Genomic DNA, 26857 nt, shown 5'->3' on the forward strand with positions numbered 1-26857 from the left:
CCGGTAGCCTTTCCTCAGTTCTCTCCTTCCTTCTCCTTTCCATCTCGTTTCAGCTAACCCCAATAGGTCTAACTTCCTTCTTTCCACCATGTCTACCATCTCCTCCACCTTTCCAGTAAATTTTTGTTTATTTTTATGCGTCAAACCTTAGTCCTTGTTTATAGCCAGTTCGCCGTCGATTAAATCCGTCCTTTCCGAGGCCCGTTCTATTTTTGAAAGCAGAAATCATAATCCACTACTGCCTTGTTGGGCCTATGGTAGCTCCACCAGAGCCCCATTAGCCGTCACTTTTCAGGGTTCCTCTAGTACCTTCACAGCTACCGTAGTGGTCCCGGGGCACACACAGTCCCCACTGTACCTCGCTCCTACAGGCAATCCTCTACTTCACGCCGTTGCCCGTCTCCCACGACTTGGACGAGGGGTTGTATTTGTGGGATAATAATGTGTATAATAAAATTAAAATATTAAACGTTCAAATTTTGTGCAAGAATGCAATATTCTGAGTAATCATCATACTCTGAATTGTAAAAGAATAAATACAGTAAAATAATGGAATGAATTTTGATGAATCATAACAATTTCATTTATTAGTTTAGTATTACAGTGCTAAACTTGGTGTAATAAAAGAGTAAATACTACCGTGCTCAATCAGCACTGATGTTCCAGAGACTTACAGAGGGCCCTATAACTGTGCAGATGTTTGCGTTGTCTACAAATATTAATCTCGATGCTACATGGTGGAAATTCAACTCAATGCAAAACTTCAACACCCGACTTGTATTAAAATTGGGTTGAGTAAATTTAAAAAAGCGTAATAACAAAGATAAAATCTTGCTACATCCTCTGTGAGTTATTCAGTAAAACCCAGAATTCAGTTAGCAAGTCCAAGAGATTGTGTACTATGAAAAAGAAAACCAAACCTCACCTATATTTCCCACGTTAAAATACAGAAGTACAAAATCTTCTCTTATATTAGATACCATATTGCATTCTCTCCTCTAGCAACACGGTGTTGGCACTTCTGCCAATACTTCAGTTTCAGTGACTGCCACCCCAAGTCGTGGATCATATCAGTGACACTCTCACCCCTATTGCGCGATAACACGAAACGAGCTACCCTTCTTTGCACTTTTTCGATGTCCTTCGTCAATCCTATCTGGTAAGGATCTCATACCGCGCAGCAATATTCCAGCAGAGGACGGATAAGTGTAATGTAGGCTGTCTCTTTAGTGGGTTTGTCGCATGTTCTAAGTGTTCTGCCAACAAAGCGCAGTCTTTGTTTCGCCGTCCCAACAATATTATCTATGTGGCCTTTCCAATTTAAGTTGCTCGTAATTGTAGTTCCTAGGTATTTAGTCGAATTGACAGCCCTTACATATGTGTGATTTATCGTATACCCAAAATTTATCGGATTTCTTTTAGTAACCATTGTGGATGACCTCGCACTTTTCTTTGTTTAGTGCTAATTGCCACTTTCCGCACCATGCAAAAAATTATCCCTAGATCATTTTGTAATTGGAATTGACTGTCTGATGATTTTACCAGACGGTAAATTACAGCGTCATCTGCAAACAATCTAAGGAGACTGCTCAGATTATCAGCTAGATCATTTATATAAATTAGGAACAGCAGAGGGCCTATGACACTACTTGCGGAACGCCAGATATCACTTCTGTTCTATTCGATGATTTACCGTCTATCACTACGAACTGTGACCTCTCTGAGAGGAAATCACTTATCTAGTCACACAACTGAGACGATACTCCATATGCACGCAATTTGATTAACAGACGCTTGTGAGGAACGGTATCAAAAGCCTTCTGGAAATCTACGAATATGGAATGGATCTGGGATCCCTTGTCGACAGCACTCATTACTTCATGGGAATAAAGAGCTAGCTGCGTTGCACACGAGCGATGTTTTCTGAATATGTGTTGGTTATGTATCAATAAGTCATTTTGTTCAAGGTGATTCATAATGTTCGAGTACAGTATATGCTCCAAAATCCTACTGCAAATTGAGGTCAGTGATATACACTCCTGGAAATTGAAATAAGAACACCGTGAATTCATTGTCCCAGGAAGGGGAAACTTTATTGACACATTCCTGGGGTCAGATACATCACATGATCACACTGACAGAACCACAGGCACATAGACACAGGCAACAGAGCATGCACAATGTCGGCACTAGTACAGTGTATATCCACCTTTCGCAGCAATGCAGGCTGCTATTCTCCCATGGAGACGATCGTAGAGATGCTGGATGTAGTCCTGTGGAACGGCTTGCCATGCCATTTCCACCTGGCGCCTCAGTTGGACCAGCGTTCGTGCTGGACGTGCAGACCGCGTGAGACGACGCTTCATCCAGTCCCAAACATGCTCAATGGGGGACAGATCCGGAGATCTTGCTGGCCAGGGTAGTTGACGTACACCTTCTAGAGCACGTTGGGTGGCACGGGATACATGCGGACGTGCATTGTCCTGTTGGAACAGCAAGTTCCCTTGCCGGTCTAGGAATGGTAGAACGATGGGTTCGATGACGGTTTGGATGTACCGTGCACTATTCAGTGTCCCCTCGACGATCACCAGTGGTGTACGGCCAGTGTAGGAGATCGCTCCCCACACCATGATGCCAGGTGTTGGCCCTGTGTGCCTCGGTCGTATGCAGTCCTGATTGTGGCGCTCACCTGCACCGCGCCAAACACGCATACGACCATCATTGGCACCAAGGCAGAAGCGACTCTCGTCGCTGAAGACGACACGTCTCCATTCGTCCCTCCATTCACGCCTGTCGCGACACCACTGGAGGCGGGCTGCACGATGTTGGGGCGTGAGCGGAAGACGGCCTAACGGTGTGCGGGACCGTAGCCCAGCTTCATGGAGACGGTTGCGAATGGTCCTCGCCGATACCCCAGGAGCAACAGTGTCCCTAATTTGCTGGGAAGTGGCGGTGCGGTCCCCTACGGCACTGCGTAGGATCCTACGGTCTTGGCGTGCATCCGTGCGTCGCTGCGGTCCGGTCCCAGGTCGACGGGCACGTGCACCTTCCGCCGACCACTGGCGACAACATCGATGTACTGTGGAGACCTCACGCCCCACGTGTTGAGCAATTCGGCGGTACGTCCACCCGGCCTCCCGCATGCCCACTATACGCCCTCGCTCAAAGTCCGTCAACTGCACATACGGTTCACGTCCACGCTGTCGCGGCATGCTACCAGTGTTAAAGACTGCGATGGAGCTCCGTATGCCACGGCAAACTGGCTGACACTGACGACGGCGGTGCACAAATGCTGCGCAGCTAGCGCCATTCGACGGCCAACACCGCGGTTCCTGGTGTGTCCGCTGTGCCGTGCGTGTGATCATTGCCCTCTCGCAGTGTCCGGAGCAAGTATGGTGGGTCTGACACACCGGTGTCAATGTGTTCTTTTTTCCATTTCCAGGAGTGTAGGTCTGTAATTCAATGGGCTACTATTATTTCCCTTCTTGACTATTGGTGTGACCTGTGTTACTTTTCAGTCTTTAGGAACAGACCTTTCGTCAAGTGAGCGGTTGTACATGATTGCTAAGAAAGTTGCTATTGTGTCTGGATACTCTGAAAGGGAACCTGATTGATATACCATCTGGACCGGAGACTTGCCTTTCTTAAGTGATTTGAGTTGTTTCGCAACACCTAAGATATTTACGTTTATGTCACTCATGCTGACAGCTGTTCTGGTTTCGAATTCTGGTATATTTACTTCGTCTTCTTTCGTGAAGGAATTACGGAAAACTGTATTTAGTAACTCCGATTTAGTGGCACCATCATAGGTAACATTTCAATCGCTATCGCGCAGTGACGGTATTGACTGTTTTTTGCCACTGGTTTACTTTACATACGACCATAATCTCTATGGGTTTTCTACCATATTTTGAGACAATGTTTCATTGTGGAAACTGTTAAAAGCATCTCGCGGGATATTCCCGCTTCAACCCCTATAGTTTCATGAACTTCTGATAGGAGGCAGCGCTATACGTAGCTTGCAAAATGGCGTCTGTAAGGAAGCGCGTTCCAAGCAGAGAACCGTTACTGAGTTTCTTTTGATGGAAAACTAGAGCATCTCAAATATTCATAGGCGCTTGCAGGATGTCTACGAAGACCTTGGTAGCGAACAAAACCACGGGGAGTCGTTGGGCGAAGCGTCTGTCATCATCGCAACAGGATAGAGCAAATCTGTCCAGTCTCCAACTCGCCGGCAGGCCGTACACAGCTGTGACTCCTGCACTGTGGACTCCGTCACTTGAGGTTTTCGACGGATCGTAATGAGACACCTCTCTGCTCAGCTGGAAGTCTCTGTTGGTACTGCTGTCACACTCATCCGCCAGTTGGGGTACCCAGCGGTGTATACCCTTGGGTTCCTCGGCGCCTAACAGGAGACCATAAAGATCAATGAAGGACAATCTGTGCGCAATTGCTTGCGCGTTTGGAGGCTGATCATGATATTTTTTTTTTTCGAACATCGTCACGACAAAGAATCCTGGATTCATCACTTCCAATCGGATGCAAAATGGCAATCCTTGAAGTGGCGCCACACCACCTCTTCTCCGAAGAAACAGTTCGAAGCTGCACCCTCAGCCGGTAAGTCATGGCGACAATCTTCTGGACCTCTGAAGGGGCTATTCTGTTTGACGCTCTCCCTCATGTTGTAACGATCGACTCTGAAGTGTATTGTGCTTCCCTTAGGAAACTGAAGTAACAACTCCAGCATGTTTGTCGCCACATAAATGCAAAGGAACTTCTCCAGGCAGCGCAAGGCCTCATACAAGTCACAAGACTCATTATTACAGCGACCTTGCAGACGCTGTTTACGAACGGAAGGGGTCTGTGGGGTCCCTAATGCTCTCACGTCTACGGAGCAAGGCGTAACAGACCATTCTCATCGAGTCGCAGGAGTAGTCATTACAGAAAAGATTAAATAAAGTAGGATGGAAACAGAAAAAAGTGCCATGAACGGCTCGGAGACTCTATGGTTGTCAAATCCATTTTGCTAGCTGCAAATCCCTGCAGGTTAATCTAAAACTCTCACAAATATTCGTTCAGAAACTTCTCATTACAAAAGCTAAGCATGAAGAACAGTGAAGTAAACGACGCTCAGTGTGAAATCAAATAGTGCAGCTGACACCCATATCAAAAGAAAAGATGGGAGTAGCCTAAACTCAGAATATTACTGGGTAAAGACACTTTCCAATAAATGCAACAACTAAATAACGTACGAAACTTACTCCTATACTACACACTTCCAGTTATTAAGGGGCATAATTCAAACAAGGAGCACCGGAAATAGTGTATACTATCGCTCAATCTAAGTTGACAGTCGGCATGGTGGCTAGTAGGTGCGACAGTAAAGGCATTTCTCGTTTATGGTCGCACGCATCAACCACTGCGCCGAGAACCAGTTTAGTTTGCGCGGTCAGTAAAACTACAATCTGGTATAGTAACAGAAGGACTTTATTCTGGATTGAAGCTCTAGGTGCAAAAATCACTAGTCTTGGGTTCACAAACGGGAAAACTCCTATAAAGACAGCAGTCTGTTCTTGGTTCAAATGGTTCAAATGGCTCTGAGCACTATGGGACTTAACATCTATGGTCATCAGTCCCCTAGAACTTAGAACTACTTAAACCTAACTAACCTAAGGACATCACACAACACCCAGCCATCATGAGGAAGAGAAAATCCCTGACCCCGCCGGGAATCTAACCCGGGAACCCGGGCGTGGGAAGCGAGAACGCTACCGCACGACCAGCAGTCTGTTCTGAAGGCGGCATTTTCCGCTAATATGTCCACACTAAGAGCGCCATTACTTGATAGAGAAATACATTCGTGGTAGAAACAGACGACCATTCAGATTTGGCACAACTTTTAAATATAGAAAGGTCTTTATCGCACAATTCTTTTTTAAGCGTTACGTGTTTCAAAATTTCATAGTCAGAATGGAGCTGTGGAATAAAGTGTACAAGAAAATTAATTATAGAAAATATATACAGAAGTATGCATCTAAGTATTTCAATATACAGAAATTTCCGTTAGTATCGTACCTATATTAAAATCAAACTTTACTACAAAGCTCACGGAAGTGAGCACATGGACTGAATACAATACATATCTCATCTCATTTAGGCGTATTTGACAGTGCCGTTGTATGTTCGAATAGATCAAGGGCCAATCTGAGTGTAGTGTCGGCAGACTTGCCAACACTACGCACACTAATTGAAAGAGGCGGCCAAGATGCACGCGCTAACTCACGAAGGATGGAGTGAGGTCTGAAACAGGAGACTTAATGAATGCTATAAAGAAAAGTACGTAGCTCCTTTGGTACTTATCTTTTAATCCATCCTTTGTATACATCGTTCTTGATGAGACATCTGGAGATTGTGGCGATACAAGTGAGACTCTTAAGATACAAGCTATATAAGGCTAATGGCGCCTTGCTAGGTCGTAGACATGAACTTAGCTGAAGGCTATTCTGTCTCTCGGCAAATGAGAGCAAAGGCTTCGTCCGTATAGTCGCTAGCAACGTCGTCGTACAACTGGGGCGAGTTCTCGTACGTCTCTCGAGACCTGCCGTGTGGTGGCGCTCGGTCTGCGATCACACAGTGGCGACACGCGGGTCCGACATGTACTAATAGACCGCGGCCGATTTAAGCTACCACCTAGCAAGTGTGGTGTCTGGCAGTGACACCACACTGAGCGTCGCAATTAAGGTATCAAAGAGGTAAACAAAGGCCAGTAGGTGGCGTTAGCGTTTAAAAAAAATCCCATTTTACTATATAAAACTTCAAAATGGTTCAAATGGCTCTGAGCACTATGGGACTCAACTGCTGTGGTCATAAGTCCCCTAGAACTTAGAACTACTTAAACCTAACTAACCTAAGGACAGCACACAACACCCAGCCATCACGAGGCAGAGAAAATCCCTGACCCCGCCGGGAATCGAACCCGGGAACCCGGGCGTGGGAAGCGAGAACGCTACCGCACGACCACTATAAAACTTCATTTACAGTTGGTGCCACCAGCCTGGGCTCACCTAAATGATTCCAATATGTCATTTATTACTTGTTCGTCTATTTTTGTTTGGCTAGATTTAGTGATACTTACGTAACATGTTATTTAGTGATGGCTGTAAACTTATTCCCTCACAGTTAGATTTTATTTATTACCTACATCGGTTTTACGTTCATATTGCACCACGCCAGTTATCGGTTGCAGTTTTCTTCTGTTCTGATTATTGACGAATGACTCTCTGTGCAACGTTGTTTAAGATATTACCTAACGACGCACTTTTCATGCTGTTAGTACATGAGTTTCTCTCCATAAAAGTAGCATAACAGTATTTTGTCAAGTTGTTCACGAGGAGCTGACATGTACTTAACAAACTTCTGTGCATTGCTCTTAAGTTATCTTTGACTTGCTTTCTATGGTTAACGCTAGCGACACCTACTGGCCATCGTTTACTTCCTTGACAGTTTAATCGCGACGCTCAGTTTGGCGCTGGTTCTATTCGAATAGACAACGGTACTGTCAAATATGCCTACATTAGATGATATTTGTATTGTATTTGGTCTACAACTTTCGTAAGCTTTGTGATAATGTTTAATTCTAATGTAAGTACAATTCTAATTGAAATTTCTGTATACTGGAATACCTAGATGTTTACTAATGTATATACAGGGTGGTCCATTGATCGTGACGGGGCCAAATATCTCACGAAATGAGCATCAAACGAAAAAACTACAAAGAACGAAACTCGTCTAGCTAAGGGGGAAACCACGTGGCGCTATGGTTGGCCCGCTAGATGGTGTTACCATAGGTCAAACGGATATCAACTGCGTTTTTTTAAATAGGAACCCCCATTTTTTATTACGTATTCGTGTAGTACGTAAAGAAATATGAATGCTTTAGTTGGACCACTTTTTTCGCTTTGTGACAGATGGCGCTGTAATAGTCACAAACGTATAAGTACGTGGTATCACGTAACATTCAGCCACTGCAGACGGTATTTGCTTCGTGATACATTACCCGTCTTGAAATGGACCGTTTACCAACTGCGGAAAAGGTCGATATCGTGTTGATGTATGGCTATTGTGATCAAAATGCCGAACGGGCGTGTGCTATGTATGCTGCTCGGTACCCTGGACGACATCATCCGAGTGTCCGGACGGTTCGCCGGATAGTTACGTTATTTAAGGAAACAGGAAGTGTTCATCCACATGTGAAACGTCTACCACGACCTGCAACAAATGATGATGCCCAAGTAGGTGTTTTGGCTGATATCACTGGACCACTCTGTATTTTCTTTAATTAATTTTCTTGTACACTTTATTCCACAGCTTCAGTCTGATGATGAATTTTTGAAACCCGTTACGCTTAATAAAGAAATGTGCGATCAAGACCATTCTACACTCCTGGAAATGGAAAAAAGAACACATTGACACCGGTGTGTCAGACCCACCATACTTGCTCCGGACACTGCGAGAGGGCTGTACAAGCAATGATCACACGCACGGCACAGCGGACACACCAGGAACCGCGGTGTTGGCCGTCGAATGGCGCTAGCTGCGCAGCATTTGTGCACCGCCGCCGTCAGTGTCAGCCAGTTTGCCGTGGCATACGGAGCTCCATCGCAGTCTTTAACACTGGTAGCATGCCGCGACAGCGTGGACGTGAACCGTATGTGCAGTTGACGGACTTTGAGCGAGGGCGTATAGTGGGCATGCGGGAGGCCGGGTGGACGTACCGCCGAATTGCTCAACACGTGGGGCGTGAGGTCTCCACAGTACATCGATGTTGTCGCCAGTGGTCGGCGGAAGGTGCACGTGCCCGTCGACCTGGGACCGGACCGCAGCGACGCACGGATGCACGCCAAGACCGTAAGATCCTACGCAGTGCCGTAGGGGACCGTACCGCCACTTCCCAGCAAATTAGGGACACTGTTGCTCCTGGGGTATCGGCGAGGACCATTCGCAACCGTCTCCATGAAGCTGGGCTACGGTCCCGCACACCGTTAGGCCGTCTTCCGCTCACGCCCCAACATCGTGCAGCCCGCCTCCAGTGGTGTCGCGACAGGCGTGAATGGAGGGACGAATGGAGACGTGTCGTCTTCAGCGATGAGAGTCGCTTCTGCCTTGGTGCCAATGATGGTCGTATGCGTGTTTGGCGCCGTGCAGGTGAGCGCCACAATCAGAACTGCATACGACCGAGGCACACAGGGCCAACACCCGGCATCATGGTGTGGGGAGCGATCTCCTACACTGGCCGTACACCACTGGTGATCGTCGAGGGGACACTGAATAGTGCACGGTACATCCAAACCGTCATCGAACCCATCGTTCTACCATTCCTAGACCGGCAAGGGAACTTGCTGTTCCAACAGGACAATGCACGTCCGCATGTATCCCGTGCCACCCAACGTGCTCTAGAAGGTGTAAGTCAACTACCCTGGCCAGCAAGATCTCCGGATCTGTCCCCCATTGAGCATGTTTGGGACTGGATGAAGCGTCGTCTCACGCGGTCTGCACGTCCAGCACGAACGCTAGTCCAACTGAAGCGCCAGGTGGAAATGGCATGGCAAGCCGTTCCACAGGACTACATCCAGCATCTCTACGATCGTCTCCATGGGAGAATAGCAGCCTGCATTGCTGCGAAAGGTGGATATACACTGTACTAGTGCCGACATTGTGCATGCTCTGTTGCCTGTGTCTATGTGCCTGTGGTTCTGTCAGTGTGATCATGTGATGTATCTGACCCCAGGAATGTGTCAATAAAGTTTCCCCTTCCTGGGACAATGAATTCACGGTGTTCTTATTTCAATTTCCAGGAGTGTATATTTCAAAGTTGTGACTTACAATAGCTGCGGTGCGTAGGCAAAGGCGGACAGCGATGGTGTGGCGTGCGAATGCGGCAATAGTTGCGGCGGCTGGACCATATGGGCGCGAAACCCTCGCGTCAGCGGCATGGGCGGCGGGGGGCTAGCTGAATGGCGGCGAAAGTAGGCGCTCCGGGCATCGAGGCGAGGACCCTCAGCAAGAGGCTGACCAGCGGGGAAAGTGCGGCGGCGTCTCTGAGCGACATTGCAGAGGGTGGATCACCTGCTGCGTCCACAGGGTCCGCCACACAGGCGTTCGGCCGTGATGTACCGTGGCGGCAAGGCAGCGCGGCCAGCCCCGTTGTGCTCAGCGGACGGGCAATGCCAGTGGGCCACGCAGGTGGGCGACAAGCAGATGGTGGGCGGCGCCTTTAGGCGGTAGCGGCAGCAGAGGCAGGGTAGCCGCATCGACCGTGGCTTGCGCGCCCGAGCACTTGGTGTGGTCACGGGGGTGCGACATACGCATCGCGTGTTCTTTCACATCCCGGCGCACGGCTCAGGGTAAGGAAGTATTCAATACACCCGCTTCCGTCTGAAAGATTAAATAAAGGGAAATTCACGAAATTCACTTTAAGTTTTCAAGAGGAAAGATGTCAACCAGAAAAATTCTTCAATTATTTCCGCATGACTGAAGCATCTTCTGATAAGCTAGCCACAATTCTGAGACCTGCCATCACAATACTAGCCTCTTTTCTGCTTCATCTATGACCAATTCACTATCGACGTCTTCATCCCTTGCAACAGCCGTTTTACGAATTTCAATATTTCCAACTGCAGAGAACAGAGAGACGGCAACTGAAACATCGTCCGTGTGCGCACGTACTAATCAGCTATGGGAGGGCAGACAGATGAAGAACGTCTCATCGCGTTTCTGTCGGCGGACAGGGAAGCTGAAAAGCTCTTTCGCTGTTGTGTCGCTTCGTGTGTACACCCGTCTCTGACTGTAGAGAGTTTGTGATAAAGCGAATACAGTGAAGAGCCAAAGAAACTGGTACACCTCCCTAATATCGTGTAGGGCCCCTGCGACCACGCAGAAGTGCCACAACACGACGTGGCAGGGACTCGAGCAATGTCTAAAGTAGTGCTGGAGAGAATTGGCACCATGAATCCTGCAGGGCTGTCCATAAATTCGTAAGAGTACGAGGGGGTCGAAACCTCTTCTGAACAGCCGGCCGAAGTGGCCGTGCGGTTAAAGGCGCTGCAGTCTGGAACCGCAAGACCGCTACGGTCGCAGGTTCGAATCCTGCCTCGGGCATGGATGTTTGTGATGTCCTTAGGTTAGTTAGGTTTAACTAGTTCTAAGTTCTAGGGGACTAATGACCTCAGCAGTTGAGTCCCATAGTGCTCAGAGCCATTTGAACCATTTTTGAGTCCCCCGCTGACATGCAGGGTCCGCAGATTCTGAAGTTGTCTCCATACCCGTACATGTACATCTGCTCGATACAATTTGAAACGAGACTCGTCTGACCAGGCTACATGTTTCCAGTCAGCAACAGTCGAATCTCAGTGTTGACGGGCCCAGGCGAGACGTAAAGCTTGTGTCGTGCAGTCATCAAGGGTACACGAGAGCGCCTTCGATTACGAAAGCCCAGATCGATGATGTTTTGTTGAATGGTTCCCATGCTGACACTTGTTGATGGCCCAGCTTTTAAATCTGCAGCAATCTGCGGGAGGGTTCCACTTCTGTCACGTCGAACGATTCTCTTCAGTCGGCGTTGGTCCCGTTCTTGCAGGATCTTTTTCCAGCCGCAGCGATGCCTGACATTTGATGTTTTACCAAATTCCTGATATTCACGGTACACTCGTGAAATGGTCGTACGTGAAAATCCCCACTTCATCGCTACCTCGGAGATGCTGTATCCCATCGCTCCTCCGCCGAGTATAACACCACGTTCAAACTCACTTATATCTTGGTATCCTGCCATTGTAGCAGCAGTAGCCGATTTAACAACTGCTCTAGACACTTGTTGCCTTACATATGCGTTGCCGACTTCAGTGCCGTATTCTGCCTGTTTACATATCTCTATATTTGAATAATCATGCCTATACCAGTTTCTTCAGTGTAGGATAACTGTAATGAATGGAATGACTATTAGCTCTTTCTAATTTCACTAGTCCCGAGGTGTCACGATAACACAATGCTAAATAAATGCAGATGTAAAAATTCTTGTCCGAAATAACGATACACAGAAGTAACTAATGAGACATCTGAGTTTCTCTTGTCGTATACAAGGTTCAAATAACTTACGGGAATACAGCCGGGTGAAATCGTCGACAACCTCCGATATTTTGGCAGAAGCACAGCCTGTCATTTTCAAGGCATACCTCCTTCGAAAAACCTTATCGATGATGTTTCGCTGAATAGTTCGCACACTGACACTTGTTGATGGCCCAGCATTGAAATCTGCAGCAATTCGCGGAAGAGTTGCACTTCTGGCACGATGAACGATTCTCATCAGCTGTCGTCGGATATTTGATGTTTTACCAGATTCATGATATTCACGGTACACTCGTGAGATGGTCGTACAGGAAAATCTCCATTTCATTTCTACCTTAGAGATACTGTGTCCCATCGCTCGTGCGACGTCTGTAACTCTACGTTCAAACTCACTTAAATCTTGATAACCTGTCATTGTAGCTGCTATTTTAGCAGCTGTAACCGATCTAACAACTGTGCCAGACAGTTTTTGTGTTATAAACTCGTTGCCGAACGCAGCGCCGTATTCTGCCTGTTTAAGTATCTCTGTATTTGAATACGCATGCTTGTATCAGTTTCTTTGGCACTTCAGTGTAGTTGCGCGTCAAAAAGTCTCTCTTGTGTGCCCGTCATCAGCACTTGACGACTGGGAAGTTAAGCAAGCTGCGACCGTCAAATGGGGCTGGCGCTTAAACAGGATGCAGGTGAGGTGCAAGGCGTGGCTCATTGCGCTCAGCGCGCACGTGTTCACAAGGCGCTCTGTTCTCTGTGAATCTCTGACAGCGCTGAGGCGGGCAGCAAGGTAACGCAGTATAGGTTGCCCCGGGCGCCGGAATGTGCAGACGTAGGCACTGGCAGCATAGCTGGCGCGCCCGAGCACCCAAGCTTGGCAAGCAGCTGAATAACAGTAGCGAATACTGACCGGCCACACAATAGCAAACATGAACCCAAGGTAAACGGCCACCCCACGGACTGAAAGGTAGGGTCAGATCCTGATACAGACGCCAATGTACAGGTGGCTGAGTGGTAAGGACTTGTGAGTGGGCATCCAGGGCTGACATTAAATGATAGAACAGGAAATTAGGTCACAAAACGAGACTCTATTTCAGTGTATGGGATAAACGGGGCGCGCTTGGGTCACACAGTTACCGTGTGTAGGCCGCTCTACTAGGAGGTCGGACAGACTAAAGAAACTGGACAATGGGAGGGGATCTGTTGATGATCGGTCATGCCTCCCAAGAAAGATGTCTGTTCTACTCCGGGTCTTGATCACAAGAGAGAAGTGACCGTGTTCTGCCCGCCAGAACACTCCGACCTCCACATACGTTACCTGCCTCGCAAGTACGCTATTGGATTAACTAATGGCATGAATTCGCTAGCAACATCAGCAGCGGGCTGAAGGCGTCTCTTGTCAGCAGCTTTAACCGGACAGAACTGCCTTGGTTCTGAAAGGCAGGCAGCTTGTGTCCCTTAGGTACAGCCGAAGTTACTCCGGAAGAAATCTTGTAAAGACTTGACTGTGGCCTTTCAGATTAATTTATTTTAAGCCAGTTCCCTAAATATTAGTTGAGTGGCTGCAACCTTGTACAATCTTCGGAATATTGTATTGCGGGATATGTAAAAAAAAAAAAAAAAGTTCCAGTAATGGGACTGGAATGTTCTTTAAATTTTGAAATTTAGACTTCTTAAAGATTATTTTGATACTTTGCTGAGCATTTTAAAATTGTGATTACAAAATTTCTACTGGTAAAAAATAAAACCACCATGTGCACCAACAATCTTTAAACAATCAAGTTCAAAATTATTTCTTTATTTACGATTTGTTACGAAAACGGTTACAGTAAGCCACAACCATCTCCCACTGACTGTCACTGCGTACTTCTAGATAAAGTGCAGTCCAGTCTCGCACCAAGTAGGCATGGTTTTAGATCGCTTCTACCTCAGCAAAACTTCAGTTGTACCACATCTCAGAATCTGCGGTCAACTTTTTTGTTTCGTTAGAGGTACTTGTTTAGTGCACCGGTGGGTACAGTCACAAATCAAGCGCTGGTGTGAAAAAAATTGGCAGAGAACGGAAACACTTTAGTCAAAACAGGGCCACTGGAGCAGACAACGTTGGCCTTGTATTATTGAGATCCTTGAGCGAACCAGCCATCACAAAACTATTCTGGCTGGTGTAAAAGGTATATGAGACAAAACTGTAATAACCTCTGTTCCAAAGACGACAGATGCTGACAGATGTGAATATTACCAAACCATCAGTTTAATAAGACATGGTTGGTAAATACTAACACGAATTATTTACAGAGGAAGACCAGGTTGGGTCCCGGAAAAAAAAATGAACACATCAGGCGGTGCAGACATTGTGCCATAGAAGGTAAACTGAAGAAACACAGACCTACATTTATAGTAGGAGAACGTGTTGATGGTAGAGGTCTATGCACCTAAGAACACGCGATGTTTCTGGGCGATACTTCAATCTGCTGACCGATTTTAGAGTCACGTGAAAGACTGCGCTCTATAGACCGCCATAATCTGTTTCCACCATTTTGTACAGGTTTTGTTCTTATTAGAAATGAAGTTGTGTTCTGCACAGCATAAGTAAATAGTTCGCGTTCTACACATCTAAGTGCTGTATAATCTATAAAAGCTGTTTGGAATATATTGTTAACCCTCAAACAAAGTTGTGGGGTCCTTTTCGACACCACTGAAACTGTACACCAATGCCATTTTCTTTCTTGGCCATTCTGTTGTTGGAGGTTCCATATACCTTGTCGGCAATTGGTAACCGACCTACAGACAAACTAGAAGCACTGTTGAGTTATGTGCTTTTCAGAGCAAAACTGTAAAGTTTGGGTAGTGAGTTTATTGACACCATGACACCGTAAGTGTTTGTGTCCTCTGTATGGAAAAACAGAAGTTTCAGGTATTTTCTTATTCCATTTTTGAATGATTTCATTAAGTCATTTTCTGAAATTACAAAAATTACCCCAGAAAATTAAGGTTCTGAGGGGCAACATGGTCATGTATCATGGAACAAACATTCGATTGCAATTAGAAAGCGTTCCAGTCGGGAATATCTTGTCAGTACTCTATTAAATAGTCTGTTACATTACTACTCTACTATATACCAATAACCAGTAAGTGAAATGAAATTAAGCAGAAGTATTACGAAAAATCAGTAGCATGTTAAATACATTTTGAAATACAAACTGTTGACAACTAACACAAACTTCCATTTTCAATACAGGTAAAAATTGTTAAGGCACTAAAGCAGCTCAGTTCATTTGTAACTTTAGTTACAAGAGTGGAAAGACGTGAAAGGGAAGCGACAGCTGAGAGACGGGTACACAGGGCTACAGATCATCCCCATTATTCAATGTGTACATTAGGCGAGCAGTAAATGAAACCAAGGAGAAATTTGGAAACGGAATTAATGTTCAGAAAAAAAAAGACAAAAGCTTTGAGATTTGCAAACGACATTGTAATTCCGTCAGCGACAACGAAGGTCTTCGAAGAGTGACTAAAGGGGATAGTGTCTTGAAAAGGGTTATGAGATGAACATCAACAAAAGTAAAACATGGGTGATGGAATGTAGTTGAATTAAATCAACCGATGATAATGGGATTAGATTAGGAAACGATAGTCTAAAAGAATTCGATGAATTTAGATTTATGGGCATCAAAATAACTACTAACGGATCACGCCCGAAGTAAAGAGGATATAAAGTACGGACCAACAATAGCAAAAAAAAAAAACTTTCCTGAAAAAAAAAGAAATTTGTCAACATCTAATATAAATGTAAGTCTAGGAGATGTTTTCTGAAGGTATTTGTCTGAAGTCTGGCCTTGTTTGGAAGTCGAACGTGAAAGATAAACCGTTCAGACAAGAAGAGAACAGAAGCTTTTGAAATCTGGCGCTACAGAACTAATGAATGGGTGCTAAAAACGAATCGGAGAAAAAGACCTTAGGCAGAGTGTGACTAAAAGAAGGGATCGGTTGATAGGACGTATCCTGTGTTATGAAGGATTAGTTATTTTGGTAATAAAAGAAAGGATGTGTTGGCGGGAGATGGAGGAGGGAAGAGGGGTAGGGGAGACCAAGGCTAATCTGCAGCAAGCAGATGCAAGTGGATGCAGGTTCCAGTAGTTATGCAGAGATGAAGGGACATGAACTGGAGGAAGTAGCGTGGAGAGTTGCACCCACAACACAGCAACACAAAGTGCAAACGTTCAAACATCGCTTTGTCTGGGTGTTACGAGACAATAGCCATCATCTGTGTATGATTCTGCATTCGTTTATCTTACTACTGACTTTTCTTAGTCTCATAACCAGATGACTAAAGGCTCCGAGAACACTCAGGTTAAACTACATTCTATGCAATTTCCAGGAGTTTATTGTCACTTTTCATTATTTCCTGAGTACTAGCATGCTAAAAACGTAGACTATAAATTCTACTTGTCTTCATAGATCGTTTCTTCCCGCAGCAGCATTCATTCCGACACTAGTATCAACCTCAACTTCGTCTTAGGTCAGGGCTTCATAACATACGTGCTCGCGGAGCAAGCTGTGAGCAGCAAGGCGCGAGCACGGAGCAGCGCGAGCACGCTACCCCTACTACCGGACCAGAGCGGAGAGTGGGGAGAGTCACGTGGAGTACACAACAGCTGCCGCAAGTCGACGTAAATCCGCGGCCACCTGCAGGGATATCACTCACGAATTATTACTGCGACAAATGAAAGAAATAAAGGAGAATGTACACGTGCCACATAATTTTATTAGCTTAGTGTATGCCTCTACCATCTCTAGATGGATCACACATTGAAAACGCTCCTTATTTAATTCGGCACGGTCAGTTTTTGCATTTTCTCCTACAACAGCGCAACGAAACCTGATTTTTTCCCTGTCATCGCTGGTGCACCGTCTGTAGACACTGAAACTAAAGCATTCCACGACAATCCTATATTTTCAACACTTTCTTCAACACTACTTAAAATATCACCTCCGGTTGTAGTGTTCTTCATGGCTACTACATCGAGGAGCTCCACCCTCACCTGAAGATCTCTATTAACACCTCTAATAAATATGGAAAGCTGCGCTGTTCCAGTGATATCAACACTTTCGTCCAGAGCTAGAGAATACGCCATAAAATCTTTACAGATATTTGCAAGCTGGCTCTGGACGTCGTCTGCTATGTCCTGTATGCGACACATAATGGTCATGTTAGATAATGGCACAATCCGAAACTGTTCAGCTTGAGATGGACACAAATGTTCCGCTGCAACTACCAAACATTCTTTTATTAAATCGCCATCAGTTAAGGGGCGCAGGGATTTTCCTAAAAGCACAGCAATTTGGTAACCCACTCTGAGAACTGCCTCACTTGATTTTTCTTCGTCGTCCAGATCTTCCTCGGATAGCTTCCTTTTAAGTTTAATAACTTCCTGTGCACGATCTGGTCAATCACATTTTCCACGTCCGTAGTCTTTCGCGAGATACGACATGTGATGTCGCTGCAAATTAAATTTCGTAAAAGAATTCAGCGTTTTGTGACATACTAAACATTTTGCAACACCATCTTTTTCAGTAAACAGATACAATTCCTCCCAATGGGGGTTGAACTGCGAAAGCATGGTTGGGGTTACACAACGGCGACTTCACATGATTCTTAACCAGCGAAGTGACTGTTAAGAGCTGATCGTAGTACTTTAAACGTTACACAGTCGGCGCGAATTCAATAGGCACGCTGCGGCCCTATTCAAACGTGCGCGCGCATTTCCCCTCCCTCCTCGCCCTCCCTACTCCACGACCTTGCAGCTGCTCACGAGCACGTGCCTGAGCAGACGCGAGTACTCGCGCTCAAAACCGGCCAGTTGTTAAGCCCTGTCTTAGGTACTTGAGTAACTATTTCTAATACTCTATGAACGCTTAATTAAAGTATACTGTTCGTTTCTACCAGACAGCATATATCATTCCAAGGACGTAGTCACAAAAATAATATCCATTTTATACCTTTTCCTCTACTAACAAGAAAGGTGTAGCAGAAGATGACTCATTTAGTCGGAACCGTCTCGAACGAATGAAATACTCTAAGTCTTTCCATTATTAACATAAACTGAAGAGCCAAAAAATGGGTACACCTGCCTAGTATCGTGCAAGGCCCCCGCGACCACCCAGAAGTGCGCAACACGACGTGGCATGGACTCGATTAATGTCTGAAGTAGTGGTGGAGGCAATTGACACCATGAATCCTGAAGGAATATCCATAAATCCGTAAAAGTACGAGGGGGTGAGAGTCTCTTCTGAACAGCACATTGCAAGGCATCCCAGATATGCTCAATAATGTTAATGTCTGGAGAGTTTGGTGGCCAGCGTAAGTGTTTAAACTCAGAAGAGTGTTCCTGGACCCACTCTGTAGCAATTCTGAACGTGTCGGATGTCGCATTGTCACGCTCGATTTGCCCAAGTCCGTCGGAATGCACAATGGACGTGAATCAGTGCAGATGATCAGACAGGGTGCTTACGTACGTTTCACCTATCAGAGTCGTATCTGGACGTGTTAGTGGTCCCATATCACTTCAACTGCACAAACCCCACACCATCCACCAACTTGAATAGTCCCCTGCTGACATGCACGGTCCATGGATTCATGACGCTGTCTCCATACCAGCACACGTCCATCTCCTCGATACAATCTGAAACGAGACTCGTCCGACCAGGCAACATGTTTCCAGTCAGCAACAGTCGAATGTCGGTGTTGACGGGCCCAGGCGAGGCGTAAAGCTTTGTGTCGTGCAGTCATCAAGGGAACACGAAGCGGCCTTCCACTCCTGAAGCCCATATCGATGACGTTTCGCACGCTGGCACTTGTTGATGGCCCAGCTTTGAAATGTGCAGCGAATTGCGAAAGGGTTGCACTTCTGTCACGTTGTAGGATTCTCCTCGGTCGCCGTTGATCCCGTTCTTGCAGGATCTTTTTCCGGCCGCAGCAATTCCTGAGATCTGATGTTTTACCGGATTCCTGATATTCACGGTACACTCGTGAAATGGTCGTACGTGAAAATCCCCACTTCATCGCTACCTCGGAGATGCTGCATCCCATCACTCGTCCGCCGACTATAACACCACGTTCAAACACACTTATATCTTGATAACCTGCCATTGTAGCAGCAGTAACCGATGTAACAACTGTTCCAGACGCTTGTTGCCCTTCATATGCGTTGCCGACCTCAGCGCCGTATTCTGCCTGTTTACATATCTCTGTATCTGAATACGTATGCCTATGCCAGTGTCTTTGGCGCTTCAGTGTCGTATAACTGTAATGAATGGAATGACTATTAGCTCTTTCTAATTTCACTAGTCCCGTGGTGTGACGATAACAGAATGCTAAATAAAGATCTACATCTACATGGGTACTCTGCAAATCACATTTAAGTGCCTGCCAGAGGGTTCATCGAACCACCTTTACAATTCTCTATTATTCCAATCTCGTAAAGCGCGCGGAAAGAACGAACACCTACACTCCTGGAAATGGAAAAAAGAACACATTGACACCGGTGTGTCAGACTCACCATACTTGCTCCGGACACTGCGAGAGGGCTGTACAAGCAATGATCACACGCACGGCACAGCGGACACACCAGGAACCGCGGTGTTGGCCGTCGAATGGCGATAGCTGCGCAGCATTTGTGCACCGCCGCCGTCAGTGTCAGCCAGTTTGCCGTGGCATACGGAGCTCCATCGCAGTCTTTAACACTGGTAGCATGCCGCGACAGCGTGGACGTGAACCGTATGTGCAGTTGACGGACTTTGAGCGAGGGCGTATAGTGGGCATGCGGGAGGCCGTGTGGACGTACCGCCGAATTGCTCAACACGTGGGGCGTGAGGTCTCCACAGTACATCGATGTTGTCGCCAGTGGTCGGCGGAAGGTGCACGTGCCCGTCGACCTGGGACCGGACCGCAGCGACGCACGGATGCACGCCAAGACCGTAGGATCCTACGCAGTGCCGTAGGGGACCGCACCGCCACTTCCCAGCAAATTAGGGACACTGTTGCTCCTGGGGTATCGGCGAGGACCATTCGCAACCGTCTCCATGAAGCTGGGCTACGGTCCCGCACACCGTTAGGCCGTCTTCCGCTCACGCCCCAACATCGTGCAGCCCGCCTCCAGTGGTGTCGCGACAGGCGTGAATGGAGGGACGAATGGAGACGTGTCGTCTTCAGCGATGAGAGTCGCTTCTGCCTTGGTGCCAATGATGGTCGTATGCGTGTTTGGCGCCGTGCAGGTGAGCGCCACAATCAGGACTGCATACGACCGAGGCACACAGGGCCAACACCCGGCATCATGGTGTGGGGAGCGATCTCCTACACTGGCCGTACACCACTGGTGATCGTCGAGGGGACACTGAATAGTGCACGGTACGTCCAAACCGTCATCGAACCCATCGTTCTACCATTCCTAGACCGGCAAGGGAACTTGCTGTTCCAACAGGACAATGCACGTCCGCATGTATCCCGTGCCACCCAACGTGCTCTAGAAGGTGTACGTCAACTACCCTGGCCAGCAAGATCTCCGGATCTGTCCCCCATTGAGCATGTTTGGGACTGGATGAAGCGTCGTCTCACGCGGTCTGCACGTCCAGCACGAACGCTGGTCCAACTGAGGCGCCAGGTGGAAATGGCATGGCAAGCCGTTCCACAGGACTACATCCAGCATCTCTACGATCGTCTCCATGGGAGAATAGCAGCCTGCATTGCTGCGAAAGGTGGATATACACTGTACTAGTGCCGACATTGTGCATGCTCTGTTGCCTGTGTCTATGTGCCTGTGGTTCTGTCAGTGTGATCATGTGATGTATCTGACCCCAGGAATGTGTCAATAAAGTTTCCCCTTCCTGGGACAATGAATTCATGGTGTTCTTATTTCAATTTCGAGGAGTGTATATCTTTCCGTACGAGCTCTGATTTCCCTTATTTTATCTTGGTGATCGTTCCTCCCTATATAGGTCGGTGTCAACTAAATATTTTCGTATTCGGAGGAGAAAGTTGGTGACTGGAATTTCGTGAGAAGACTCCGAAAAACGCTTTTCTTTTAACGATTTCCAGCCCAAATCTAGTATCATTTCTGTGACACTCTCTCCCATATTTCGCGATAATACAAAACGTGCTGCCTTTTGTTTGAACTTTTTCGATGTACTCCGTCAGTCCTATCTGGTAAGGATCTCACACCGCGCAGCAGTATTCTAAAAGAGGACGGACAAGCGTAGTGTAAGCTGTCTTCTTAGTAGGTCTATTACATTTTCTATGTGTCCTGCCAATAAAACGCACATTTTCTGTGTGTTCCTTCCAATCTAAGTTGTTCGTAATTGTAATACCTAGGTATTTAGTTGAATTTACGGCTTTTAGATTAGACTGTTTTATCGTGTAACAGAAGTTTAACGAGTTCCTTTTAGCACTCATGTGGATGACCTCACACTTGTCGTTATTCAGGGTGAACTGCCACTTTTCGCACTATTCAGATATTTTTTTTAAACCGTCTTGCAGTTTGTTTTGATCTTCTGATGACTTTATTAGTCGATAAACAACAGCGTCATTTGCAAACAACCGAAAACGGCTGCTCAGATTGTCTCCCAATAACCTTTATATAGGCCTATAACACTACCTTGGGGAACGCCAGAAATCACTTCTGTTTTACTAGATTACTTTGCGTCAATTACTACGAACTGTAACCTCTCTAACAGGAAATCACAAATCCAGTCACATAACTGAGATAATATTCCATAAGCACGCAATTTCACTACGAGCCGGTTCTGTGGTACAGTGTCAAAAACCTTCCGGAAATCCAGAAATACGGAATCGATCTGAAATCCCTTGTCAATAGCACTCAACACTTCATGTGAATAGAGAGCTAGTTTTGTTTCACAGGAACGATGTTTTCTAAACCCATGTTGACTGTGTGTCAATAGACCGTTCTCTTAGAGATAATTCATAATGTTCGAACACAATATATGTTCTAAAATCCTGCTACATATCGACGTTAACGATATGGGCCTGTAATTTAGTGAATTACTCATACTACCTTTCTTGAATATTGGTGTGACCTGTGCAACTTTCCAAGCTTTGGGTACGGATCTTTCGTCGAGCGAACGGTTGTATATGATTTTCAAGTATGGAGCTAATGCATCAGCATACTCCGAAAGGAACCTAATTGGTATACAGTCTGGACCAGAAGACTTGATTTTATTAAGTTATTTAAGTTGCTTCACTAATCCGTGGATATTTACTTCTACGTTACTCATGTTGGCAGCTGTTCTTGATTCGATTTCTGGAATATTGACTTCGTCTTCTTTTGTGAAGGCATTTCGGACGACTGTGTTTAGTAACTCTGTTTTGTCAGCACTATCTCCGATATCTCCATTGCTATCGCGCAGAGAAGGCATTGATTGTTTCTTGCCGCTAACATACGTCACATACGACCAGAATCTCTTTGGATTTTCTGACAGATTTCGAGACAACGTTTCGTTGTGGAAACTGTTATAGGCATCTCGCATTGAAGTCCGCGCTAAATTTCGATGTACAGATGTAAAAATTCTTGTCCGAAATAACGATACACAGAAGCAACTAATGAGACATCTGAGTTTCTCTTGTCGTATACAAGGTTCAAATAACTTACGGGAATACAGCCAGGTGATGTCGTCGACAACCTCCGATATTTTGGCAGAAGCACAGCCTGCCATTTTCAAGGCATAACCGCTATAGATATAATTATACGTCAAATACTGCAGTGTGTGCTGCTGACGGAATATCGGCGATTGTCGAGGACGTTACCCCGCTGCTCTCCCATAATTTGTTCGAACAAATGAGGGGAGAGTTCTGCGCAGCTTTTCATAGAATTAACTCAAACATGCGGTTTGGCTATTTCTTTCGTGGCCTGTGGATAAAAATTTTGTTAAAATTACAAGTACTACTGATATAGTTTATTTTTTTCAAATATTCCAACCGATTGTACAACAGCTCAGTACGGAAGTATCGTCGATATTTAATTAGTAGAAAAGCTCTCAATGAAATAAATCCTTCTTGTGAACGTTACTGAAACGTGGAAATTTATATATTATTTCGTACTCAAATTATCTTAATAGCTTCCACAAATTAATTATTTATTATGTATGATATTAATATGATCCGACGGAAACATCTACTATAACTCTAACAGTTCACATAATAAAATTAATTGCAGTTTCATAGGCTTCAGAATAACCTTCTAGAGTCGTTGTGCTATGACCCACAGCGGATAAGTGCCAACTGTTCCTCGTGGTTCCTTTCGTTACTGCTTAGTATCCGTTGTCAGCTGAATAATTGGGATTGCAAAATTTAATGACATTCGTTCGACTTGGAAAAAAAGGAGTATATGAACTTGAGTAAGGCAGCGTTCCAACACTCGCCAGAAACCATTTACCAAACCAAAGCGAAAAGTATGAAAAAGAGGATGCCTCTCTGCCGTCTGAAACAAAATCTCATCTACTATGAGACGAGTCACGCGAACAGGCGATAGCGATAAAGGGCGTCAACGACTGGCGCACTGAATAGTCTTTTAGCTAAATAACAACTTATGTTCTGCGGGAGAAAAGGGACATGTTCATATGTTTGAAACGAGCTTTTGAATGGATTTCAAAAGTGGCACAGCCAGAAGACCGTTTTTTCTCTTTGTCCTTACTCTGCTCATACACTGACTGTACAATATCTTGGTGATTTCTACATACGTTTTCATACTACACACGTCTACTCTTCCAATTCCATAACAGTAGGGTACAACAGGGTATGTTTACACACTCTTTAGGTTTGAATTTTTCTGTTTTAAGGCAGTATCCTATTTATACATCAACAGTTACACAGATACTCCGCAAGACACAGTACGGTGCATGGCGGAGAGCACCCCGTACCACTACTTGTCATTTCCTTTCCTGTGCGGCTGATCCCGACGGAGGTTCGAGTCCACCCTCCGGCATGGGTGTGTGTGTTTGTCTTTAGGATAATTTAGGTTAAGTAGTGTGTAAGCTTAGTGACTGATGACCTCATCAGTTAAGTCCCATAAGATTTCACACATATTTGAACATTTTCACATTTCCTTCCCTGTTCCACCCGCAATTAGAGCGAGGGAAAAACGACTGTCTATATGCTTCCTTTCGAGCCCTAATTTCTCTTGTCCTATCTTCGTGGTCCTTACTCGCGATGTATGTTGGCGGCAGTAGAATCGCGTGGCAGTCTACTTTAAATGCCGATTCTCTAAATTTTCTGAATAGCGTTCCTCGAAAAGAACGTCGCTTTCCTTCCAGGGACAGGATTTTTTTTCCGTCCGCAGCGATGTCGGAGGCTTTATGTTTTACCGGATTCCTTATATTCACGGTACACTTGTGAAATGGCCGTACGAGAAAATCCCCACTTCATCGCTACCTCGGAGACGCTGTGTCCCATCGCTCGTGCGCCGACTATAACACCACGTTCAAACTCACTTAAATCTTGACAGCCTGCCATTGTAGAAGGAATAACTGATCTAACAACTGCGCCAGACACTTGTTGTCTGATGTAGGCGTTGCCAACCGCCAGCGCCGTAATCTGCCTGTTTACATAACTCTGTATCTGAACGCGCATGCCTCTATCACTTTCTTTGGCGCTTCAGAGTATAACCTCATATTTTAAAGTATTCTTTAGAAAGATAGATGAAATGCCAAATACATTTGGCAACGGACGTGTTCATGGTACTAAGAAGTGCTTAATAGAAAAGTAATCGTTAATTTTGAAGATTTGGTACAGTGTAATTGCTCTTGGATAGCTATACTTATCACAGTCCTTTACTATACAGGGTGTTACAAAAAGGTACGGCCAAACTTTCAGGAAACATTCCTCACACACTAAGAAAGAAAATATGTTATGTGGACATGTGTTCGGAAACGCTTACTTTCCATGTTAGAGCTCATTTTATTACTTCTCTTCAAATCACATTAATCATGGAATGGAAATACGCAGCAACAGAACGTACCAGCCTGACTTCAAACACTTTGTTGCAGGAAATGTTCAAAATGTCCTCCGTTAGCGAGGATACATGCATCCACCCTCCGTCGCATGGAATCCCTGATGCCCTGATGCAGCCCTGGAGAATGGGGTATTGTATCACAGCCATCCACAAAAAGAGCACGAAGAGTCTCTACATTTGGTACCGGGGTTGCGTAGACAAGAGCTTTCAAATGCTCCCATAAATGAAAGTCAAGAGGGTTGAGGTCAGGAGAGCGTGGAGGCCATGGAATTGGTCCGCCTCTACCAATCCATCGGTCACCGAATCTGTTAATGAGAAGCGTACGAACACTTCGACTAAAATGTGCTGGAGCTCCATCGTGCATGAACCACATGTTGTGTCGTACTTGTAAAGGCACATGTTCTAGCAGCACAGGTAGAGTATCCCGTATGAAATCATGATAACGTGCTCCACTGAGCGTAGGTGGAAGAACATGGGGCCCAATCAAGACATCACCAACAATGCCTGCCCAAACGTTCACAGAAAATCTGTGTTGATGACGTGATTGCACAGTTGCGTGCGGATTCTCGTCAGCCCACACATGTTGATTGTGAAAATTTACAATTTGATCACGTTGGAATGAAGCCTCATCCGTAAAGAGAACATTTGCACTGAAATGAGGATTGACACATTGTTGGATGAACCATTCGCACAAGTGTACCCGTGGAGGCCAATCAGCTGCTGATAGCGCCTGCACACGCTGTACATGGTACTGAAACAACTGGTTCTCCCGTAGCACTCTCCATACAGTGACGTGGTCAACGTTACCTTGTACAGCAGCAACTTCTCTAACGCTGACATTAGGGTTATCGTCAACTGCACGAAGAATTGCCTCGTCCATTGCAGGTGTCCTCGTCGTTCTAGGTCATAGGCTGGAATGTTCCGTGCTCCCTAAGACGCCGACCAATTGCCTCGAACGTCTTCCTGTCGGGACACCTTCGTTCTGGAAATCTGTCTCGATACAAACGTACCGCACCACGGCTATTGCCCCGTGCTAATCCATACATCAAATGGGCATCTGCCAACTCCGCATTTGTAAAAATTGCACTGACTGCAAAACCACGTTCGTGAAGAACACTAAGCTGTTGATGCTACGTACTGATGTGCTTGATGCTAGTACTGTAGAGCAATGAGTCGCACGTCAACACAAGCACCAAACTGACATACTGACGAAACTAAAATGAGCTCTGACATGGAAAGTAAGCGTTTTCGGACACATGTCCACATAACATCTTTTCTTTATTTGTGTGTGAGGAATGTTTCCTGAAAGTTTGGCCGTACCTTTTTGTAACACCCTGTATATGTATAGTGTACTCGTCAATGATGCAAAAATGAGGGCCTGGACTCGGAATTAATTTTAACAGACGTCTCGTTTTATTAGCATTCATATGACTTGTTGTTAGTCCGTTAATAATAATATTTACTTTTCTCATGAGCTCCGAGTAAAGAAGCCAAGGGTGGTGTGGAATATGTTGCTCAATCGCCCAGCACATGTGCGCCTGATGGTACGGTTCACCAAGGATGGACCTACCTCGACATCCTCGTTTTCTTCTCGATTTGCAACATCATCTAGAGAACTTCTAACGTTGGTAAAATTCTCACAGTTTTGAAGAAACGGAATTGAAAACTACATTTCATCTCCGAATCTCCATTTCTTCATCTTCTATGCAGCCTGGCCAGACTTGACT

At 45.7% G+C, this 26857-nt stretch overlaps 1 protein-coding gene across 2 annotated transcripts in view; it reads left to right on the forward strand.

The window, feature by feature from the left end:
* The window catches only part of LOC126248918 (MAM domain-containing glycosylphosphatidylinositol anchor protein 1-like), a 1134762-nt gene that overhangs the window by 510897 nt on the left and 597008 nt on the right, over window positions 1-26857 (forward strand). The gene's annotated exons all lie outside the window — the stretch shown is intronic.

This window comes from Schistocerca nitens, chromosome 3 (assembly GCF_023898315.1).
Source record: "Schistocerca nitens isolate TAMUIC-IGC-003100 chromosome 3, iqSchNite1.1, whole genome shotgun sequence".
In the NCBI taxonomy this organism is placed as follows: domain Eukaryota; kingdom Metazoa; phylum Arthropoda; class Insecta; order Orthoptera; family Acrididae; genus Schistocerca; species Schistocerca nitens.